Source organism: Oryzias latipes, chromosome 12 (assembly GCF_053564925.1).
Source record: "Oryzias latipes strain Hd-rR chromosome 12, Olatipes_Hd-rR_3.1".
NCBI lineage: Eukaryota > Metazoa > Chordata > Actinopteri > Beloniformes > Adrianichthyidae > Oryzias > Oryzias latipes.
Window position 1 is genome coordinate 27,389,615 of NC_136248.1, and position 22,083 is coordinate 27,411,697.

General features: G+C 39.8%; 1 protein-coding gene across 5 annotated transcripts in view; it reads right to left on the minus strand.

The window, feature by feature from the left end:
• Positions 1-22,083, minus strand: part of hexb (hexosaminidase B (beta polypeptide)) — a 189,030-nt gene that overhangs the window by 111,485 nt on the left and 55,462 nt on the right. The gene's annotated exons all lie outside the window — the stretch shown is intronic.

A 22,083-nucleotide genomic window follows, 5' to 3' on the forward strand; every position in this document is an offset into this window, starting at 1 on the left:
AAAAGGTAAATACATCAGCATTTGCCAACTCAGTAGTCTATTTTAATACTAGATTCAGCTAAATTTAAGAAAACATCTGTGATTATTAAAAATGATGTACAGTTTTAACCAGAAGAGATGAAAATGTGAATTTTTTTTATTTTCATTGTAAAGCTGCTTGCAAATCTTTTACTTTTTTTTTAATTTCCCACAAACTGTTTATTAGTTTTCAATTTAAGGAAAAAGTACAAGAAATTCCACTATAGGACACAAACCGTAACAAAGCAAAAAGCCAACAGAAATGAAAAAAAATTATAGGACTACAAAAGAAAGTAAAACTGTTTTGTAAACCCTAAGGTAAAAAAAAAATCTATTGTAGCTGTGAGGTTATAACAGAGCTTGAACCGCAAAAAGCATCAACAAATCTGTCTTTTTGATGCCACCAGAAGATTTAAGACAATCTTTTGTTAATCACGACAAAAGTCATAACATTGAATATATTATAAATTAAAATAAATTGAATTAATTGAATTAATTGAATTTTTTTAGGTCATTTTTTGATGTTATATTATATAGATTATTTCTGAATGTCGTTTTTTGCTGCCACAGATATATGAAATTTCCCCATTGTGGGATTAATAAAGTCATCATCATCATCATCAAACAAAACACATTTTTATGAAGACTTGTCAAAGTAATCCACTTTTTCCTGAAGTACTTAAACTAAGGTTATGATTTACTGGCAAAGAACTAAATTACTATGGTTTGGATATACAAGTTCATGACTAGATTTAATAGGATTTAATTTAAATTAGTGGGTGGGGACCGACAGCGGCATTCCTGCTAGTCTTCCAACATAACCTGCTCTGTCATGTTGGAATCAGCTAAACACCTGATCCAGGTGATCAACTGTGAGTAGGCCAAGGATATCTAGAAATATAAGAAATCAATTTTCTAACTGCTTTCCATTTTAGTTTTTCATGTTTAGTTTTTTTTTAAGGTTTTAAAAAACTAAAACTAATTCAAATAAAAACAACTTTTCTAAATAAATCATGATTTGTTTTCTTGCTTAAAATACATTCTAGAAATTGCTTCAATGGGAATCAATCTACATATTTACTGAATATTCTGAGCTAAGATCAATTCATCTTCTTCTTTCTCTTTCGGCTTTTCCCATCAGGGGTCGCCACAGCGAATCATCCTTTTCCACCTCACTCTATCATGGACATCTTCTACCCTAACATTAGCCAACTTCATGTCCTCTGTTAAGACATCCATGTATCTCCTCTTTGGCCGTCCTCTTGCCCTCCTGCCAGGCAGCTCCATCTCCAACATCCTTCTACCAATATATCCACTATCCCTCCTCTGAACATGTCCAAACCATCTCAGTCTGGCTTCTCTGACTTTGTCGCTAACACAGGCAACATGAGCCGTCCCTCTGATGTACTCGTTCCTTATCCTGTCTAACCTGGTCACTCCTAAGGAGAACCTCAACATCTTCATCTCCGCTACCTCCATCTCAGCCTCTTGTCTCTGTCTCACTGCTACCGTCTCTAACCCATAGAGCAGAGCTGGTCTCACCACTGTCTTGTACACCTTTCCTTTGAGTCTTGCTGACACTCTTCTGTCACACAACACTCCTGACACTTTCCTCCACCCGCTCCAACCTGCCTGCACTCGCCTCTTCACCTCTTTTCCACACTCCCCATCACACTGAACTGTTGACCCCAAGTACTTAAACTCCTGCACCTTCTTCACCTCAGCCCCCTGTAACCTAACGCTTCTACCTTGATCCCTCTCGTTCAGACACATGTATTCTGTCTTACTACGACTGACCTTCATGCCTCTTCTTTCCAGAGCAAACCTCCACCTCTCTAGCTGTTCCTCCACCTGCTCTCTACTCTCACTGCAAATTACAATGTCATCCGCAAACATCATTGTCCAGGGAGATTCCTGTCTTACCTCGTCTGTCAGCCTGTCCATCAGCATAGCAAACAAAAAAGGACTCAAAGCTGATCCTTGGTGTAGTCCCACCTCCACCTTGAACTCCTCTGTCTGACCTACAGCACATCTCACCACCGTCATACTTCTCTCATACATGTCCTGAACTACTCTGACATACTTCTCTGCCACTCCAGACGACCTCATACAGTACCACAGCTCCTCCCTCGGCACCCTGTCATACGCCTTCTCTAAATCTACGAACACACAATGCAGCTCCTTCTGACCTTCTCTGTACTTTTCCATCAACATTCTCAAAGCAAAAATGGCATCAGTGGTGCTCTTACGGGGCATGAAACCATACTGCTGCTCACAGATCTCCACCTTCTTCCTAAGCCTGGCTTCCACTACTCTTTCCCACAGCTTCATTGTGTGGCTCATCAACTTTATTCCTCTATAGTTGCTGCAGTTCTGCGTGTCACCCTTGTTCTTAAAGATCGGAACCAGAACGCTTCTCCTCCATTCCTCAGGCATCTTCTCACTCTCTAAAATCCTATTGAACAACCTTGTTAGAAATTCCACTGCTGTCTCTCCTAGGCACTTCCATACCTCCACAGGTACGTCATCAGGACCAACGGCCTTTCCGCTCTTCATCCTTTTCAGAGCCTTCCTAACCTCCTCCTTTCCAATCTCTGCTACTTCCTGCTCCACAACAACCACATCTTCCTCCCTTCTTTCCCTGTCATTTTCCTCGTTCATCAGCTCCTCAAAATACTAAGATCAATTCATGTTTTTTTTAAATATACCTTTTTCAAACATACCCCTTTTCCTTATGTAAAAACAATTACTTTGACTTGAAAGTAAGCACAGCTTGGCAAGGCATGGCTCTTTTGAAATATATGTCTAGTGGATTTAAAGGAAGGCAAACCAAAGATGCTCAGATAATGACCCCAGAAATGTGGTTGTCTTTGTTCTGTCTGAATCCTTTTACAAAGGCTTGTCTGCAAATCACTTATCAAAAAAAGCTGATAGTAGTCTTCGTCCTTTTCTGTAATTACAGAGTTTCCACCATGAAAACACGCTAACACTTAAAACACTGACAGAGCAGGCAGTGAATGGCCTTTCGCCTCTCTGTCCTTAATGTTGTCAGACATGTGCAAAAACAGCCGGAGGCTGTCGCTTTTAAACAAGAAAAACAACAAAAAAAGCCTCAGCTTTGATGCAAATTTTTTTATTTGTGGTTTTTTTCTTTCAAAATGAATCCAAAGACTTCTGAAAATATTTTTCAAGGCAGCAAGTTCAAAAGTCATCAAAGTGTTTCTTTGTGCCTATGTCGACCATACTGAAGAAAGTCATTTTTTTAAAGGCTGCCCAATGTATTTTTTTATTTAAACATTTAATGAGCAATGGGAGGATTAGTCCCCTGAGATGTCAGATCTCATTTTCAAGGGGTTCCTACTTTTAGATTTGCAACAAAAAAATGAGAAAGTAGAGTTAAGAACAAAGAAAAAAAGAGAAACGGACAAATAAAACACAAACTAACATATAAGTTAGGTATTAAACCAACATAAACACACGCACATTTCTTACAGTTTAAAGATTGCAACATGAGCAACACTACATATACCACCTAATACTGATCAAATACCAGTGGAGCTTATAATTCAGCGAGTGTTTATGACACACGGTGGAGCATTACAGCGGATGTGACAGGACAATCTGCTGTACATGCTGCACTCCTTCCCTTGAGCAGGGGAACTCATCTGGAGGAGGTGAACCAGGTCGAGGTCAGCACTTCAGGCATGCACATCTCATCAAACAGCCAAATGCTAAGAGAGCGGAGAGCGAAAGGGCCGCGCTGAGGGGCTGTCCCTGTTAATGGAGGATACGGCCGCCTTTGGCCTTGAGCGTTTCTCTGCGGAGCGCAGGCACAAACTGCTTGAGCGGGAATAAAGCAAAGACAGGTGGCTTCTGTATGATCAAAGTCGACGCATAAAGGACATGACTTTACCCGTGCTTTAGGCTGCTTTTACTCTGAAAGCAACTGTCATTCTCCTGTTTGACTTTGCGAGCAGGAGTGTCAGACTACTCTGCAGGTGGATTAGGTTGTGTTTGAACGTAACTTACCCTCAGGGGACAGAGCATTGCAGTGGATTTGGGTAATGGAAACTTGTCCATCACCGAATCTCAGCTCTTTGTACATTCTGTATTGGGTTTTGCCTGACTGCTTCCATGTAATTATTTACGGATCCAGCCCAAAAAACAGCTTTCAAGTTCATCTGGATGTGCATGCCGGTCTATAAGTGAGGGAGCAATGAAGTTGGATCGGTGACACTCCAGGAGTTTATTATGCGAGAGGACGGTCATGAGTCATTGGGGTTCATTGCGCTGCTGTGCCAACATCCCCAAAGCCTTCAGCTACTAATGGCTGAAGGAACAGATTTTACTGAACTGATTTTGCAGCATGCCGTGTCTGCAAATTGATATCCACATAGAAAGTCACTGCTGTTGAAGGGCAAGGAACTCAGCTTTCGTCTACAAGAAATTCCCAGTGTCGCTGTTTGAAGGACTTTGGCAACTAAAGTAGGATTTACAGGCAAAAGGAACCAAATGAAGACAGACACATTTACCCGCAGAGTCACCACCCTCTGGTCAGGCTGTCAGAATCAATCAGTGAGTTTCATATTTTGATAGGCCGGGGTAATGTATAGTTGCCAATCTAGAGACTGCTGACATCCTGCTGGCAGATGGCCAGGTGGGTTCCCCTCTGAAACCTGTCCTCAATTCCCAATTCACCTCCCTTATTCTGTCTTAATGCCTCCTTCCACCCCGTCCCACTGCAGTCATATCGCAGCTCTTAATCTCACACAAGTGTCTCACTCAGCAGGTCTTATTGTGGGAGCCACCTGCCCAGAAGTGGAGGGCAAAGAGTACAAAAATCGTCCTTTCCACACCGGCAGCCACGTGTTCCTTTTAATTAGTTTTCTTCTCTTTTTGGCTTTTTTCTGGCATTTAAATTATATGTGGTCCAGCCTTTTCTTTCTTCCGAAACTGCGGCACCCCCAGCAGCTGTCACCTGCTGACCCCTAAATCTAAAGACTATAAAAAAAGTTTGTCACCATTTAATAATGACTGCTATCTGTGTCCGTTAGTGACACCACGATTGTTGAGAGTTTGAACAGCTGCTGGAAGTACAGAGCTGCTAGCCACAACAACCCACTTCTCAGTCAACTGGAAAGGCCAAGAAACCAGAAGGCAATTCAAAAAATAAAACCATCGTTAAGATTTTTTGCTCCTTTGACATTCTTTTTTGTTTTTAGAGGGAGGGATTCTCTGTACTTTGCACTTCAAGTACATTTTAAACATTATCAGGTTAATAACCACATATTTCCAATGTATAGGTGTGTTTCATCTACTTTTGAAATTGTAAGATAAAAGTAATCGTATGTTGTCAAGAAAGAAATCTCAACCTTTTTGACTATTTGTTCATTGTTTCTAACCATTTTCTCCCTCTTTTTATAGTAGAACATCAATGACTGTAAAAGTCTTATGTATCAGAGGTATCTCAAACCTCAAGAAGAGTATCCTTCAGCTAAACAGAGGTCATGCTTCCACATACCCTCCTTTTTTCTGCATCTAAGAAGAAAATTGCTGTATAAGTACATGCCATTAAACATCTTAAAGTTCATCTGCATCCAACACCAATAACTTAAATAGTCTGAAGTCAATGCCTGTTGACACCCACACGTTATGAAGAACGGCTCCTGCACATCCACTAATGTGCACTCCATTTGCATTTCATATGCAGACTTAATCAGAAAATATGCTGATGCCAGGATAAATGCAAAACTGGGGAATGATTTAAAGCTCTCGAGGAAAACATGATCATACGTGGCCTTCAGCCTTCTCCAGAGTGGCAGAGGGTAAAACTTGGGCATGAAATGCTTGATTAATATTATGCAAAACAAGAGCCTGGTGAGGAAGTTGAAGGTTCGGTGTTTGTTCAAATTTGCATCAGGTGTAAATTGTCTGATCAAATCCCCTTTGAAGGCCCCAACCACTTTTCACTACATTGTGCAACACTTCTATTCACACTGATCAGTTTAACCCTTTAACACCGGAGCTTTTGACATTCTGCCGAGTGCCGTGACTCTTCAAGAACATATTTCCAGTGGATTCTGAAGAGCAGAAAAGCAGCCTTGCGTTGATAAACAACACTTTACAGTACAGTGTTTATGCAATCAACGTGAATCAGCTGATTTTGTTGCGGAGAAAATGTAAATGTACTTTACAATAGTATTAAGTTACATATTGGTCCAAGGCGGACATGAAAATAACTTTTCTCCGCATCAGAATCAACTGATACACGTTGATCGCGAAAACCGTTGAAGACTTATGATATGTCAAAGGTTGTACAACTCAGATTTTAAAGGATTAAAAGAAAGTTCAGACTGTTTTATGAAAAGGGACCCATATGAATATATATATATATATATATATATATATATATATATATATATATATATATATATATATATATATATATATATATATATATATATATATATATATATATATATATATATATATAAATGACCAAACTGACAAGTCTGCCAAGAAAGCATCAGCTTTGACAAGGCCAAACTGTTCTTTTGATTGTCATTGGTGAGGCCATCACCATTGACAGGATAGTCTCTTTACCTGTCTGTCATGTTATGACCAAATTCAAACTGAGTTCAAGACGCTTACAGCTTTTCTTTTAACCCTTATGTGGTGTTCGGGTCTGTGGGACCCGTTTTCATTTTTTATCAAAAGAAAAATGATACAATTAATTAATTTTTCAAACTCAGACTCACTGGCCTTGGCTCATTTTCTGTGAAGAACATATATCAGAATACATTTTTAATGACCACACACCGTATACCCCCCCAACACATTTATATTACATATACGATGTTTGGGTCCACTGGACCCGGTGCTAATAGAAGTGTGGAAATTGATGTTTTATGTACCTACACTCTGTCCTCCACCTGTCTGGGCCTGCTGTGTGTGTGTGGGTGTGTGTAGGTGTGTGTGTGTGTGTGTGACCAGTGAGAAAGAGAGAGAGAGAGTGGCAGAGAGAGAAAGTTTCACTGTAAATGTGAGTTCTGTTTCTGCACCTGCGGTTCCCGCGCAAGGTGCAACATTGTTAGAATAATTCAAGCATCAACTCTGTTTGCTCTCGTTCTCCCGCACATTTGACATTTAACCATTTGACTTTCTTGCGGGAATCTTTAATATCTCGCTCTTTATCTGCTACAAATTGGAGGCGGGACACGTTAAATATAGCTTTGCCAGTGTGGTTTCTTATCACAACTGATCAAAATGGCCAAAAGCCTTTCTGCGCAGAGGGCCCTGGAATTGATTTTAGAAGAGAGTGACGTTTTTGATGATGATGTAGAGGGAGACGATTCAGAAGAGGAGGTTTCAGAATTATAGGCTCACATTTCTGAAAATTCAGAGTCTGACAGTGACTCTGAAGAAGATGATTAGATTGGGGCGGCCGTGGAGCAGCGGTCGGGTGGTTGGCCCATGATCGTAAGATTGCAGGTTCAATTCCCGCCTTGCACGGCCATGAGTCGAAGTGTCCTTGGGCAAGACACTGAACCCCACCTTGCCTCTGGTGGTAGGTGGGCGCCTGTGTTTGGCAGCGGAGCCGCCACCAGTGTCTGAATGTGTGAGTGAATGTGTGTGTGACTGGGTGAATGGGTCTGTGACTGTAAAGCCCTTTGTCCTTGTTGGAAGATAGGCGCTATATAAGTATACACCCTTTACCATTTACCATTTAGATTGAGCATCAGCCAGTTCCAAAACGAAGCCATCAGCACCCAGCCACAGGACCAGGCCGTCAGCAGCCAGGACCATGTGTTGTAAAGGCTAGTGGCTAGAAGGCCATGTGTTCAATGGGGCTGATGTGTTGTCTTGACTAATAGGTTTACTCTATGTGTTCAGCTTGTGTTGTGCAGCTGAATTGGTTCAGTTTCTGTGTTCAAATAAATAAAAGTCAGTAGTTTTGAAAACCCTTGCTTCACTTGAAAATTTGTTTCCACTCATATCTTGATTTTAATTGATTTTCTTTATCACGTTTTAAATAATGAGTTATGAATGTGATCTAACAAAGGTAAAGGGCAAATATTAACCAAATATACTGATTGTAAATGGATGAGGTAAACATCTGTCGAGTATTTTAACATCAAAGTGTTTGATTGTGAGGCATTAAGAACCACAACATGCAACGGGTCCACCAGACCCACGAACACTGGCTGAGTAACAACAATATGAACACCACACAAGGGTTAAAAGAAATGTTGAATTGCAAACAACTTAAGTGCAGTTGAAGAAACTGTGGTGACTACATATGTTATCGCTTTCATATTTAATAAACAAAGCTTTCATCACATTTTGAACACTATTATACTGTTATAATGTCAGAAATTGAATAAAGGTTAATTGTTAGCAACATAATTACATTATCGATAATGTCATTTATGGTTTTCTTACACTTTGTTAGGGTGGATTTCTTTCAGGTATTTTAGTGTGTGTACAAACCTTTTCTCCAAGATCAAAAATGATGGTTCTGAAACATCCTATTTCACATTTTTTTTGCATTCTTCACAATTAAGACTGCTCATTTTCCTGTTTCTTTGCATTCATTTGATGCAATCTCATCTCTCATCTCATCTAGCACTTTCAATCAACAGCAGCCGACACAAAGTGCTGAACACGAGAAATGAAGAAAACAAACACTAAACATCTTAAAACACAAGATTAAAAATAGAGATAAAAACAATAAAACCAGTACAGCAAGACAGCAATAACAGAAGTCTCATGTTGTATTAAAAGCCAGAGCATGAAAATGGGTTTTCAGGCGTGTTTTAAAAATGGGGAGTGATGGAGCTTCTCTTATGGACAGTGGCAGAGAGTTCCAACGCTTTGGAGCAGCGACAGCAAAAGCTCTGTCCCCTCTGAGCTTCCGTCTGGACCTCGGTACCTCCAGAAGCAGCTGATCAGCTGATCTGAGGCACCGGGCTGGCGAGTAAGGAGAGAGAAGTTCAGAGAGGTACAGCGGGGACAGACCATGTAAAGATTTAAAAACAAATAAAATAATCTTAAAGTGAACTCTAAAATGCACAGGCAGCCAGTGGAGCGATACCAAAAATTGGCATGATGTGGTCTCTCTTACGTCCTCCAACCAGAAGACGGGCAGCTGCATTTTGAACACGTTGGAGACGTGAGAGAGACGACTGGCTGAGTCCAACATACAGAGAATTACAGTAATCCAGCCGGGACGTGATGAACGCGTGGATTACTGTTTCAAAATGTACAGCTGTTAAAAAAGGTTTTACCTTAGCAAGTTGGCGAAGATGTAAAAAGCTTGACTTCACCACTGAGTTTATCTGCTGATCCAGTTTAAAATGACTGTCCAGTTTAAAACCCAGATTAGAAACATTTGTTTTTAAAAAGTTAGTCAGGGGACCCAAATCAACTATGGAAGGTTCACTAAAATCACTTGGTCCAAAAAATAGAACTTCTGTTTTATTTTCATTAAAACTCAAAAAGCTCTGTCAGCAATTATTCATTTACACTTCATTTACAGGAAGTGTCACTGGAGTAGTTAAAATGACCGTCAATATCTTCATTATGTTTCTAAGAGAGGAAGCGATTGAAATGTGCAGTTTAGATGACATTTTGTGTTGGTAACCATTAAAAATCAACACTAAAATTTCTGGTTTTGGAAAAAGGCTCGTGGTTCCTCAATGACCACATTAGAACATCTGAGTGCAGCTATAATCATCAACTGAGAATGAAAGCAGTTAGTAACTTATTTGCTGCAAATACTGGGTCATACATTTTAACAGTCTGTTGCATATTTAGTGCAAAGACATTGGAGCGAAAAACAACCTAACAGCAATGAGATCACATGACAGGAGAGGAATGTTTGAATGATTCAGCTTTCTAGTCTAAAGTTCAGCGATGCAGCTTTTTTTCTGTTTACCTCCTGCTTGTAAACAACAGAGTCTGTGTGGATGGAATTGAGGTGCCAGATGCAAAGTCGGCTTTTATGTGGCAACAAGGCGGCGGGGTGTTAACCTGACCTTCAAACATATTTGTTATGAGAAAAGCAACTTCTGTGGCTAATTCTTAATGTGGCATTTTTTTTAAGGTGACATTTGTTCATGGAGACGTTGGACACTTTTAGTCCGTTTGTCTTTTTTTTTTTTTTGTACGGTTTAAGAGCGTCTGGTCCTGACTGCAAGAGCATGTTTTCATGTGTGGGGCTTCAGATGTCTAATTACCCCAATTTAGTCTGCAGGAAGCTCCATAAACACACAGCTGCATACCTTCTCACACCTGTGAGGAACAAAGGAGTTCCTCATACCAGCGCTTAAACGTGCTGGAAAACAAACGCATTTCCGCCTGAAACAAAACCAAGAGCCGTTAAAAAAAAAACTTGTTCACGTGGTGTGCTTTATTTAGCCCTATCTTTGGTTTATGAGGTCTGTTCTTTGAAATTTGAATAATCCGTTCTTACCCCTGCTCACACGGAGGAATCTGGGTTGTTTAATTGTGTGCCTGCTAGCGGCGAGATCCTGATATTTGCTTTGGAATTTGCATATTGCATGAAAGTGGCCGACCTTTTCTTTTTGACCCTTAGGGTGAGCGCTTACGTTCCACATTCATGTTTAAGAGGAAGATGAAGGAGGGGGGGTCTAAAAAAACGCTATAAAGGCTCAGCGGACCTGTGCTTCAGCTGTCAATGCAGTAAATCAAGCAGCCAATTATGACACAGAGAGTCCGGCGTAATGGTTTTAGGGCATCGCTCAGCAGCTGGTGGTGTTTTTAAAAAAAAAAAAAGCACACGGTGAGGAAACCGTGGGAAATTGTCAAATCAAAGCTCACAAACACATTTGGAAAGCTGGCTCAACCGGTTGGCATCAGTTCCACAGATGACAACAAAAGGGAACAACACAAACCTACGGAGAGGCGCAAAGTATGAGCTTTTAATCCTTTCTTCTAGGCCTGCACAATGTATCCCCAATTTATCGTTAGCGCGATTTCAAGCTGTGCAATACGCAGATTGCAAAAGACTGCAAAAATTGCAATAAATGGTTACCTTAAATGTGCTAAAACAATCTTATGGGAGCTTGAAGTATTTAACAAATCAAATAAATCCCTTTTTGCATTAGACCAATCGGATGGAGCCCTTTTATGTTAGATGTTCGACTAGGGTTAACTGTTATTTTAATTAAGCAGTTGCAGTGAAACGGGAATAATATTTTTGGTTGTTTTGCTATTTGTTCATGTATCCCAAGTTATACCGTTATCGCAATATTGATTACTAATATCGCGAGTTCTCTTCATATCATGCAGCCCTAATTTCTTCCATAGCTAAAAAATCTGTGACACACGATCCAACCTCTGCGACAAACATCTGAATCATTAGAATTGTTCATTTAAAAAAAAAAAACATGGTTTAAAAACGTGATCTAGTTTAAGATATCAACCATTCTAGCGGCTACTGCGGCTTGTTCTTTCTCTTCTGCATTGTGGGTAAACAAAAGGTATGCTGCTGATGAGACACTTTTCTGTTGCCTTTTTACATTCTGATCACAGTGATATGATAATGCAAAACAAACACTGTCAAACAGGAAGGAAGGATTAAGGAAATCCAACAATTTCCCCAAACAGAACACAGTTGAATGACAACACCAATGGCAATGATTTTGCTTTAGTGTGTTGTAACTTTAAGCTCTACTGTCTTTTTGAAATGTAGCGTGTCCAAGCGCTGTCATTCGTCAGGATTTGTGTTTCATGGGTGTGTCTGATAAGAATGTGAGTGTCCATAAAGTATTCTTTCACGGAGCTGATTCTCGGACCTTCTGTGGAAGATTTCCCAGATTGATCAAGATTGTGCTCAAAAGGGTTGAGAATGTCACATTCTTGGCCTTTCTGTTCGCATTCCAAAGACTGTTCAGCTCGTCCATTCCAACTTTTTGATGTTTGATAGATAGACAGATCCTTATTGTCACTGTCACGAGTACAATGACGTTCAAAGAGTGCTTCCTGGTCCGTGCAATACTCAGTCATTAAAACAACCCACAGTAAAAACTTGGTAAAAACTAAAAATAATAAATAATACATATAATACATATAAGTGCATTATTCCATCACTAAAAACCGTCAATAAAATATATTTGTTATCATTTTCATTTGCATTTTCAACGTTTTAATGCTAATATAACAGAATATTTTCATTCCTCTTTGTTGTTTCATGTGTAACCCTTGTGCTATCCTAGGCACTTTAACATTGGGAGTTGGGTCATCTAGACCCACCAGACAGTGCGCTGAACCTTTTTTCTTCAATGATTTGTGATCTTCACTGGTGTCCATGGATTACATGAAATCTTTCTACCTTTATCCACCTTTGTCATGGTAGGGAGAACACATTAATGCAAGGGTGGGGGTCATAGGATAGCACATGGGTTAAACGGGATGTTTCCTCTGGAGGAGGGGGCGTATGTAACACTGTTGTTCTTCCGCTTTGGTGTTGGGCGGATGACAGGTTCATGACATAATGAGACAAATAGAATTCTGGGTGTGTGAATGAAAAGGAAAATAAAGGCTGCAGCGGTCCTCTACACCCAAACGTGTCTCTGAGCACCTTATTTTACATATGAAACTCCACTTTACTGACACCGAACCCCGACAACCGGCTACACCGACAATAATCTGATTTTGAGTCACCCAAAGGTTCAGAATTTCTTTGTTTTTGAAACCTATCCGGAAATATTTATAATATCTATAAATATTCATCTTCAACCGAGGCTCTGATAAACAGACAACTTTGTTTTTCTTTCTTGTTAATTTATTAGATTTTAAGTGGTAAATTTACGACTTGAAGTCGTAATTTAGAAGAAAAAAATGTGATTGTAAATTGGCCCTAAAACTCAGTTGTAAATTTTAAATCGTTTTTCCTTTTTTTGACGGGCTGTCTAATCAGCTTTGCTGATTTTAACTGAGCCTGAGCAGACAGTAATTCCCTGCAGACTAAAAATGAATCTTAGTGTTTCTGTCACATCATCAGTAAACACTGGTGACTCAGTGCCAATTGAGCCCACGCTCAACCATAATTCTTTGGATTATAAATAGTTGGACATAGCTATCAATCATTGCTGTGACCTCTTCTGGTGCAGCTATCTGTGTGATGAGATTGTTTGGATGTTCCGTTTCAGCTTTGCCTCTTTCCTTCAGTGTCTACATGGATAGGATCAAGATCAAGATCAACGCGGATCATCTTCATTTTGAGACCCTCATTAAGGAATCATTAAATCAGAAGGGTTACACTAGTCACACAGTTTTAGAATACAAGCCCCCCGTTAATCCAGTCACACGTTTAGTTGGACAATGCTTGTATCTTCTAGAAGACAATATCCCATCTTCATTATTGTCCCCGTCATGCAGCTGCTGCAAAGCTTTAGCTGCAACCAAAAATATGTAAAGGGAGGATAATGAATCTGTCAAAAGAAATGTTTTACCAAATCATGAATGTTGGGCACAAAGCTGTACTCTGAAAGAGCACAAAAAGTAAGAGTTGCTGTGGCAACCGCTCTCAGTTTTATACTTGGCAGTGTGTTATTTATTTTTCTCTGTTTAAGCCATTTTTCTTTTTTTTTCATTTCAGGTCATCCAGCTCCCCTCCCTCTTCCTCCTCACTGCTACTCCCATTCTGCTGGAAAAGTGGAAAACAAATGATCGATGGCTTCCACACATTCATACTTTTACGCTGACATGGCTTCAATTAACGGTTTATGAGAAAACACAGAAACCGATGAGGTGCACGTGGTGAAACAGAAGAGGCCTGCCATGATAACGTCTCAGTCCTCCTCAAGAGCTGGTTCTTCATAACGTTGAATAAAAAACGAGACCCAAATCCCAACCATTGACAGCCTGTAAAGGTAGCTTCTAGACTGACTATGTAAATGGAATTATTTAATTCCTTTAATATGTTTAGCTTAATCTGTTTAGTTTAGCCATCAGCTATTGTATTTTATAACTGATTGTTATATGTATATGATGTGTTTTTTTATGTTTTGTACAAGATACTTCATACATTATGAGGCAACTTTTTTAATGAAATAATTAATGTTAAACTACTAAAAACATCCTGCTCAGTAGGAGTTGTGATCTGTCTTCCTAACTTTGATAAATGGACAACTACAATACAATATTTTTCAAATTAAAATCTCTAAAATGCTCCTCTTTGTTTGGGTTGCTTATTAAAAATGTACGGACTCTTTATATAGGTTTGGTTAAAATAAAAACCCGGATAGAAGCTTATTGGATTATTTATTGTTATTTTAAGATGTAAAAAGGACATTTTCAGCAGAAAATGTTTTTTTGTTACCAGTTAAATTATTTTTTTTTTGGACTAGTTGATAATCTTAAAATTGTTCTACTGTCTTTTTTCAGGGAGTATAATTCTAAAGATCAATCACCAAATTTCAACACACAGCTGCGGCGATGTGTCTTTGTTCACTCATTGGCTCAGTTTTTATGAAGTTGTCCTCTGACCTGGGTTCAGTACTGTGGGAAATGGGTTCTGAGTGATGCTCCTGGAGCCTCTTCCTATGAAGAAAACCTGCCATCCTTCATGGCTTGATGTGACAGCCTAACTGAGTTCAAGCTCCCCCCTGCATTCCAGCGTTGGGAGTTGACGTGGATTTATGCCCCTGAGTCTGGAGTCACCTGTCTTACAGGTGCTTATTTTCTCCAGCAGCACAAAAAAGCCCAACGCATTCCTTAATATGAGGTTGGACAGACCCCTCTTCCCCACAAAAGTCATCAGCGCATATCCCAGGATAAATATGGGGTTCTGTTTACAATGACGTCATCAGTGAAGCCCAGCAGCAGAGCCTCCACGGCAACATTTCTAAAGAGTGTGTCCGTTTATAGGAAAGGACAGGGTGATGACTGATGACTCACTCAGGTGTATGGGGAAATATGTGGGATGTTTACAGAGTTCTCCCCCTGCAGTGGTGAAGTTCAAGCCCTGCCAGCAGAGGTGTGAAAGTGAGACAAATAAACAGACCATCTCGCCCGGAGGAGGAGAAGCAGAAATGTCCTGTGTCTGCGATGAGCAGAAGCTTCTGGTATGAGTGTTGATGTTTAGGGGTGGAGGACTCCAGACAAGGCTCCACTGTTAGATGGCCGGCTGTCTGCCAGAGGGGGGGGGCATGCACCCGCTCCCTTCCAGCTGTACGGGCCTGGAGAAGCGTTCAATTTACATCCAGGACATTGGGTCAGTGTTCAAAGGCTGACAGGAGAAATGGAAAGATGAGTGCTCTTTTAGGGATACCGTGAAATGTCCCACAAAGATGCACACACTGCCTCAATCCCTGCAAAAACCCACTTTGGGCAGCATTAATCATTTAAAACCCATATTGAGTTGATACCTTAATAGTTTATAAGCTTGTGAGTTTTTAGGTAAGGTGCTTTAGGGTTTTGTGTCTCAAAACATGAAAAAATAGACTGATGGTGGATTATTTATTCACACAAACAAGAAAAAAACCCTACAACATCATAGCCTAAGTGCAAATGCCTAACCCTTTAACACAGGAGCTTTAGCTCTAGTGTTGACCTTTTTTTTTGACTACTGTTACTCTTTAACTGTTTACGCAATCAACAGAATTCCAGCAGATTCTTGCCCTGATATGCAGCACTTTACTGTAGTGAAGTTTCAATTTTTATTTCTTTCTCAGGGTCAGTGCACATTAAAACCATCACTGCAATGAGCCAGAATTAGCCCAGCAGCTATTTCTCATCTGTTGTCCCCAGACAGATGTTAAATGGTCTACCTAAAAACAAAAAATAACAATTAAAAAGGTGTTCATGCAATCAACGGGTCGGAGTCAGAACTCTGTCTCCCCCTCTAGTCACTAGTGGGATCCATCGCCAGAGTTCTAGCCACACCCACTGGATGCCGCACACCTGACCCTCATTTCACCCAATCAATCACAGCATCCTTAAGCACTGCACTGAGCCCAGCTCAGTGCAAAGTATTGTTTGTGCCACTCTGCCTTCCTTACACAGCGTTATATTTGGACCTGATCTTCAGTTTATGACCCTGACTCTATTTACCTGCCTCCTGCCCCGACCCTCACCTGTACTTTGACCATCACGTCTTTCCTCTGATGAACTTATTGCCTGTTATCGACTCCTGCCTGCCTGACCTGGATTTAGCTTTGTGGACTTTAAGCTGAGCTATTAAACCTGCTGCATTTGGATCCAGCCGTCTGCTTGTTCTTGTGACACAATGTAAATCAGCTGATTCTGTCGTGGAGAAAGTGTCGTTATGCAACTATTTGTTAGTTATGTGTAGCATATTGGTGCAAAGCCAAAATGAAAAGCAGCTTTACTCCACGTCAGAATCAGCTGATTCACATGGATCGCAATAACTGTTGAGCAGTTAGGATATCAAAGAGAATGTGCTTTTTAGGTGTCGCCTTAATGAATATTTAGGTGTCACTGGTGACATCTCTAGTGTTAAAGTCTCACTCCAGCTATACTTTCTTCTATAGCAAAATGGTTCCAAGTGGTCTTTTAATTACGATTATGCAGTATTTAGCCAAAGTCCAAAAGCCTGTGTCGTTTTTTAAGACATATTTTCAGTAGAGCAGCAGGCGTTTATTAAAAATTCACCTCAGGGTTGTGGGGGGGACTGTTCCCATGAACCCTTGTTTACACTCTCTCCCGCTAGCTTAAAGCACCTCGCAAGCCCATAAAAACAGCAAGCAAGCGTCACAAACCTGAGACAAATAAGTAATCAGAAAAGCAGATTCAAGCTGAATTTTCTTTATAAACATCTTCCAAATTGAGAAAAATGCTATAAGAACGTGATAAAACACCAACACACAGTGAGTCTTTAAAGGGTTCATGAGAAGTTGTTGAACCAACTTACTTCGTTGGTTTAATTGTCAACAACTATGTTCAGGGAAAGAAAATTGACTAATTTCAGAATCTTGTTTTCACAGTAAAATATGAAGAATTTTTAAATATGGTTGGGACTTTGAAGCTGTGCTGTCTTTCTGAAGGACAAAAAAACAATTCCTCGGATACCATTCCTGCATAATTTTATGACCACGCCCTTCAACTGTCAAAGAAGTGTTTCCCCTCTCAAAGCCAGTCAGAAACCTCTGGGCGTGTTGGGTCACACTGCCAACACAGGAAAATGCCAGTTTTCCTCAAGCACTGCTGTGCTTTTGCATTTCTTTTATAATTGTTCTCAGTTTTTTTCAGGCTTCCATTGGATCCCTTGCACATTTATGAATCAATCGAATAATTAAAATCACATAAATATCTCAGCTGTTCTGCCTCCACCACACCACAGGAGCCGCTCTCCCAGGTTTTTCTTATGCTGGTTCCAAAGCAATCAACTGTTCCTCTTATATTCTCAATTTTTTTACTATGCAATCTTGTTAGAACTGATTTTTTTTAGTCACCTGAATGAAATGAAGAAAATTAAATGTATATCTCCATATCATTTTTCACAATTTATATTTTTAAATTCACTGTGTAAAAAGGTAAAATCCGATTTGGGTAAAAGAGAAAACTGAACAAATATGTTTATTATTGATGATCTATATGGTTTCTAGGTTTGTATTTACACTGAAGATTTTGTGGGATTAGACAGGCACATAACGGTGGCACCAAAATATGTCTGACAATTGTTCACTAAAACTCATAGCTCATTAGTTAGATAGTATTCTTCCTGCTGATCAGCACTCTCCTGCCTCCCTGCAACGCCCTTTATGCTTTTCAGATGAACATCTCCTGGATGTCTGCCCTGCACCTCAGGCTCAATCCTGACAGGACTGAGCGTCTATCCCTCTGCAGAAAAACATGCCCATCGTTCTCTGTCACCGTTTACTTCAACACTGTGCCTGCTGTCAAGGCTAACAAATGTGTGGGTGTGGGCTTTGACAACTGTCACAGATCAAAAAGAAATTAGGCCAGAGGATTATGTGACGGAGAGAAGAAAAGATTTTCCTTGTTTAGATGAATCAGGACTTTGAGTCCGTTTTTGTCAAGTCACCTTCATTCTAAATGCAGACTTTCAGGCAGAACAAAGAGAAACCGAAAACATCAAACAATACGAGATGGCAAAAACTATCCGACAGATAACAAAGCCAGTGTGCTTCTGCATTGAAGCACTGTCAATGTGTGGCACAATATGCAACAGAAGCTGGAGAATGAATCCACAAACAGCTGCAAAAAAGAAAAAAGAAATCAACAGCAGGTCAAGATGCCCCCATGACTCTGTGACCAATGCTTCATTTACACACCCCACAATATCAGGACAACAAATCCAACTTTTGCTTAGGAGATATAAAAAACTCAATGCAATGACCCAGAAGTGAAGACTGTCCCAATATATCACTGTGCCAAGAAAAAGGATGTTCATCGCCTCCATTAGCTCCTTGAACAAAGGATACACAAAACAAATCTAGATAGAAAATGGAAAAAAGGGAAAATGGAAGACACCAAAATGTAAACTGATCAGTGAGTTACTATGCTAGATGCCCTGCTGGCATCAAAAATTTAGGCTGCGCCTTAGAAAAACACAGAGCCTGTTTGATGACATGAGATAAATTAGATAAATTGTAGCCAAGAAACAATGAAAACAAAATACTAATTGGTAGCCACAAACCCACAAAAACGTCCAAACAAAATACTAATTTGTATAGTTAACCCTTGTGCCATCTTAGATGACCCCACCCTCGCATTGACATGTTCTCCCTACCATGACAAAGGTGGATAAAGGTGGAAAGATTTCATGTAATCCATGGACACCAGTGAAGATCACAAATCATTGAAGAAAAAAAGGTTCATTGCACTGTCTAGTGGGTCTAGATCAGGGGTCGGCAACCCATGGCTCCGGAGCCACATGTGGCTCTTTCATCCATCTGATGTGGCTCCCTGTGACTTTAGAAAATAATGAGTATTTTGTAATAATTAAATTTTATTTTAGTTTTTTCATTTTTCATGGCATTTCAAAGTCACTGCTGGCGCCGCACGAAGCGCGTGCCACGTAAAAAAACAGCTTCGTAATGAGCTCGTATTTATCGGGCGAAAACTGCAGAACTGATAGCAGGAGGACAAATGCGGGGCGGAGTGATCTTCTGCCAGGAACTTGACGTGCTGCGGGGCAGAGAGCAACTTTCTGATGACAGACTGAGAGTTTGCGCCAGTGTTGCCAGATAGAGTCACAGTTTTCCAGCCCAAAAGTCATCTGCAAACCGCCAGACCCAGCCAAAAACCGCCCAACATAACTTTTGTTGATGTTTTTTTTCGCACTGGACTGATTTAACAAAATAAAAGATTTTTCTAAATAAAAGATAGTTCAGACTAATAATAAAATGTGTACACTATTGAATATTTCTTCAGCGGAGCGCCTTCTTCCATTCATTTTCTTAACCCGCTCTATCCCCGCTATAACCTGCGTCCTGCTCTTTCATCCTTGTGCTTCGCTGGAGGCCCAGACTATCGTATTTTGCGCTCTCTGTGTAGAATACACTGAGGAGCGCGCGGGAAACCAACTCTCAGCTGCAGAGGATGTGAACAGGTGAACAGGTAGAGAGGAAAAGCAGGTAAAGAGGCGGAGGAGGGGCTTTGGCTTCAAACTCTGTCAGAGAGATGCAAACACGGCGTCAGATTCAGACGCAGCTTTCCCTGCCGGGGCTGAAGCAGAGACTTTCCCTGGGATGATTTTATGAACTCAAACATGGAAACATGATTACCAAGTAGAACTCTTCAAAATAATAAACCTGATCTCTCCACATTCTCACTGTCTACCATGCATTGACAAAAACATCGCTCCATGCAGCGATCAGACCAGAACCAGTAGCTCCTCCCACACGCGGCCGCGGTATCATCCTTTAAAGAACACAATGTGCATTTGCAGCGACGTATGCTTCAGACGATGTCCGATTGGCCAATCTACATGTCAATCAAGTCCCATACTTCTCAGTGAGGATTTTGATTTGCTGGTGGATTTTAAAGAAGTACTTTTATTTTATTTTTTTAATCTTTTCTGGCCCACGATCTACACTCATGTAATTGAAGATCGACCGGTCGATCGCGATCGACGTAATGAGGACCTTTGATATAATATATACATGCATAATATATATAATGATGTCAAAACGGGTTGTGGCTCCGGGTGCTTTCTTTTTTATTAGGGGCGGTCCCAATTGGCTCTTTGAGTAAAAAAGGTTGCCGACCCCTGGTCTAGATGAACCAACTCCCAATGTTAAAGTGCCTAGGATAGCACAAGGGTTACACAGCACGAACGACAAAGGCTACAAATCAATCATATTGACATAATTCATGGTCTGTTGGGTAAGAAAATCCATATAGAGGAAAGTTATGTGATGGACAGAGACAGTGTGATTCTATCCTATCCTAAAATACTAAAACCCCACAATAGGGGTTATGCAAAATGTCTAATGTCAAATATGACATTTAAATGACAAATGTATGACATTCTCGAAAAATAAAAACGCACAAACCTCAAATAAACCAAACACATTGGTAAAATTGATCTTAAATGCTCTACAACTTCATAATGACTTTCTGTTTCTTTTATTACCACTCAACCATGATGGAGCATAAAATCTTAGAAACATTTGCATTTTTCTCTTAGAATTAATTTGACTAGTTCTTTTCATTTATACGCCAGTTTTCCAGAAAAATGGTGAAGCAGCTTCTTCCTGACTGGGACATAATATCAGACTCATTATCTTTGCACCCACAGGATTATCAATATGAAGACGAATGGCCGGGTGAAGACTGCTTAATGATTTCTCAGACATCATTATTAGCCATTTCTATTATTGGTGTGTTTATTGCTAAGGGGTGATTATTTAAATGAACAGCCACGGGCAACTGTGCATGAAACAATGGATTATTTATCAGGAATACAAGTTTCAACCAAGCAACTTTACAAAGTAAATACAGTCTTAATGAGGCAGGCTTCATTTGGAATCTCCAGGAATCAATGAGTTTTGACAGCAAATTCATGAAGGGAATTAAACAAAGACAAATGGAAACAAAAACAAATGACATAAAGCCCTCCGTCTTGCTAAGTATTTAGATCTTTTTATTGTTTTTGCGTTTGGAAACTTCTAAAATTTGATACTCCAAAATGAAAATAAGAAAATCTCTGTCTGTTTGAAGAACGTCTAAAGAAGCATGATTGTCATCTATAAGCACAAATGAATCTTTAATTCGTCTTCAAAAATGTTGAAAAGTAAAACACAGCAAACACTTTTGTACTGTTCTTTAAAGGAAATCTTCATGTTTGTAACTTAATCCTTTAACACAGTCATGATAACACTAAAGTGTTAACGTTCTTAGAATTACCGGTACTATAATTCTTCAACTGTTTACACAATTAATGTAACTCTTACAGAATATAAAGCGAACAAAAGCAGCTTTGATGTACTTTACAGGGGTGAAGTTATTATACAGTCAACGTCTTTGAGGCAGTACAGCCCTTTAAGTTAGTACTGTGCTGTGCTATTGAACACTATAACAAGAAAATGTTGCACAATGGCTCAAAGTTGCTGTTTCCACGCCAGAATCTGTTGGAATTATATCAATTGCTTGAATAGCAGCAGAATTACGGTCTCATAAAAAGTGTGTTCACTGGCGCAGTTACAGTGATAAAGGGTTATTAATAAAAATAATAACATTTCTAGCATCAACGAATGAAATATTAAAAATCTACATAAATTTTGTTTTTTGCAAGTAGGAGCACGATCATTTAAACCCCAACTCCATTTTGCAAATGTAATAAGTTTGCACACTTCCTTTATAAAGTCTAAAACAAAACAACAGAAAATTTGCCGTGTTTATGTGTTTCATGTTTAACTATTGACCAGCGGCATCTCTTTTTAAAAATCTTAATCTGTAATATTTACCCAACAAGAAAATTGATGAAACTTTCTGAAAGTTGAAAAACATGAAAAACCTTTGTTTTGTAAAGTGTCCTTGGGTTCCTTGAAAGGCGCTTTAAATAAAATGGATTATTATTATTATTATTATCTGTCAGAAAAGGTGGGG